Source organism: Frankliniella occidentalis, unplaced genomic scaffold (genome assembly GCF_000697945.3).
Source record: "Frankliniella occidentalis isolate FOCC.00 unplaced genomic scaffold, Focc_3.1 Scaffold5, whole genome shotgun sequence".
Taxonomy (NCBI): domain Eukaryota; kingdom Metazoa; phylum Arthropoda; class Insecta; order Thysanoptera; family Thripidae; genus Frankliniella; species Frankliniella occidentalis.
Genome location: NW_026267135.1, coordinates 1157466 through 1160524, shown reverse-complemented (window position 1 = coordinate 1160524; position 3059 = coordinate 1157466). Strand labels below are relative to the sequence as shown.

The 3059-nt window shown below is 46.8% G+C and overlaps 1 long non-coding RNA gene across 1 annotated transcript; it reads right to left on the bottom strand.

The window, feature by feature from the left end:
• Nucleotides 1–6: 6 nt before the first annotated feature.
• LOC127749870 (uncharacterized) lies at nt 7–2315 on the bottom strand. The gene is made up of 3 exons (XR_008011403.1): nt 2241–2315; nt 1221–1303; nt 7–535 (listed from the first exon to the last, which is right to left on the bottom strand). It is a non-coding gene; the product is annotated as an uncharacterized LOC127749870 (long non-coding RNA).
• Between the last annotated feature and the right edge of the window lie 744 nt (nt 2316–3059).

Here is a 3059-nt window from a genome sequence, read left to right as displayed (position 1 = left end):
GTCCGCGTGCGTAGCCACGTCCGGTGCTTCCTGGAGTTGGTGTGCCTGGAACTGAGAGGCTTTGAGCGTCGTGCCGAACAAGATTCCAGTAACGCACCAAGTAGTAAGCGCAAACGGCCCGCTGGCCGGGGCTCGGCGGAGCTCGCGTCGCACCGGACACGTCGCCTCGTGGAGTTCTTTTCAAAAACTTGAACCGCAGTGATATTTGCCCGAGGGGGCGCGCCCACCGCCCTGAAGGGCCCACCTCTCCACACACAGCTCGTCCTAGGCGTGAGGCCTGGGCCCCATGGCCCCACGCCACGCTGAAGGCGCATCAGACAAGCTCTGCAGTGGCAGCAGGCAGGTACGCGAGCGTTGTCCGGGGGGCGTCCTGAAGGGACGGACAAGCCACGTAGCGAGCAGGCAACGCCCTACAGCCAGCTCACCACAGAAAGTAAGAACAGCCAACAAGGGTCCACATCCAGAGAAACACTTGTCCCACCGAAGCCCTTCACCTGGACAGACAGCAGGACGACTGGGAGCCGCAGCGGCGACCCTGCAGAAAAAGAAAGGAAACATTAAAGCATGCGTCAAACAGACACTGAAACGCATCACACCTAAAGTCAGTAACATGTCTTAGCTAATACGTTCTTTTACGGCTTATAGAGCCAGAACACCGCATTTAGATTGAACGGCAGCAAATGATATGTTTGTTGGACAAGTGTTAATTAGAATATCAATGCATCACCAAAATTTGAAAATGAATAATTAAAGAGCAGTTTCATGTAACTAAGTTAAACGATACCCAAGATTAAACCCTGTGAAGCTGAAGCCACCCCGTCATAATTTGTTTTGAATAACATCAGTGGCTGAAATTAGCGTGACGCTCGCTTCAGTTCTCATGCAGCCAGTCAGTTTACGCAAACCAATTGGAGTGACTTTCAGCTTCACTGGCATCACTAAGACTAGAAATCAAGCTCAAGAAGCATTCAACGACAAACAGAATATTGAAAGTGAACTACGTGTAGCACGAATAGTCACTTGGTGTCAACCATACTATTATGAACAGATTTCCAAGAGTTTCAAGGTGGAGTGCGCAGCAAGTAGTTACACGCCAGCAAAACACATGTCAACAGATAAACGGGCCAGAGAGCGCCGCATAAGATCAAGACAGCAAGGGTGTAGCATTGCCACAAGTAGAGAAAACAACTCAAAAGACAACACACAGCGATATAGCTTACCAGGTCTCCTGCCGTCCCCAGTGCTACTGAACTGCTACCCCGCCCGTGACGTGACGTCCAGCGGCCCCCGAAGGCTTGTCCTCCTGGAAAGAGGATAATAAACGATCAAATTAGTTCACCCATTCAGACGAGCGCGACCGTGCGCAAGCTCCCGATCTTGGATTAGAACCGAACGTGATTTTGATTTGCAAGGTAGCCCCATTGTACTACAAACCAGCCATATTAAGTTCAAATCCGAGATGGGGAATGGTGCGCAAGCCCTGTTCAAATTAACATGCTCAAACTGTCCAGGAACATCCTCCTAAGTTACAGAGATTAGTCAAGAATACATCAAATTGACATAATATTGACCTAATTTTAATGAAACAGGTCACAGCAGCCACAATGTGACATGGAATGGACAACTTATTGACCAAGACTAAAAACTGACAAATTTTTGACTGTTTTGCATAATGATAGAAACTGTAATGTTTACATCGATATGATATCAGCTAATGTAAACATGGGTTTAAATTAAACCACTAGGAGCACGTAAGCCAATGCTATTCAGATCCATATGTGGCTCAGGGGTTAGCAAGTCACTGCTGGGATTGAAAGGTCGTGGGTTCGAATCCCACTTGCAGATTACATTTCATGTCAAATTCTGGCGGTGCAAAGCTGAGAGAGTGGATAGAGACAATCAAGCAGAGTGCATCAAGGGCCTGCAAAATGGCCAGCAATATTATTTGTTTAAAAATTCCTTCTTATCATCATGATGTCATTTTGACATCAAAAAATGGTCATGTTCTTCAATGGAAAAAACGTCATAGTGACTAAAATAAAATTGACCAAAATTTGATGTCATATTGGTGTATTAATGACAAATCTCTGCTACTTTGGGCTAACGGACAGACGAATACACCACGTGGAGTGGTGAGGTTAGTCAAACACCGGCTGATCGGTGACTGAATGACTTGCATGGGCACAAAGTTTTCGTCTCAAGACAAACGCCAATATCAGAAGGATATCGAGAAGACTTACTTGGCTCAACGGATTGAAGCTGAAGCAATCCTGCTGTAGCGACGTTGACAATGTGATACAACAGCACAAGTTGAATGAGAAGGCTGTCGGTGCTGTCACGCCCATTTTTAACCCCTTCTTCTTCTTTCCAATTTCTTCTCGCTTCTCCTTCTCCTCTTCACTACACGGTTGCCAACCTCGATCATTATGTCACCCTGGCGTGGTTTTGGACAAAAAAAAATAACAAAAACCTGCATCCTTTCAGATTGAAAGACAATATTCTCTTTATTATAAAATCCACCCGAATTTTAGTCACCCATCTATGAATCTCTTTGGTTATGATTGATAACAGTTGGCAACAACGTGAAAGGGATTTGGAACAAAGCAGACGACGGATGTTTTGTTCAGAATGGTGTCGAAATGACCTCAAATTGACTGAAACTGATGTGAACTAACGCAAGCCAACCCAACAAAACCTAACCTAAGGTAACCTACCCCTCCCCCCGTACACGGTCACGGTTATGCGAATAATGGCAGAGCTGTCAGTGGTATGAACTATCGGTGCAGTCTTTCAGACAACAGAAATTTGTCAATTTTCGCATCAGATCGATATTGAAATGGTTCTCAAACTGACATGTCTGATATCCGAATATCGTACGATCTTGGTCTAATATTTAATTGAGCACCATGGCCAGGTGTTTAGCAGGGGAGAGCGCCCTGGCCAGGTACTTATTAGCAGGGGGGAGCGCTCTGGCCAGGTAGTTAGCAGGGGCGAGCACCCCTGCAAACGCCGCCGCGGCTCTGATATCGGTGGGCGCCGCGGGGTGCTTGGGGGCGGCG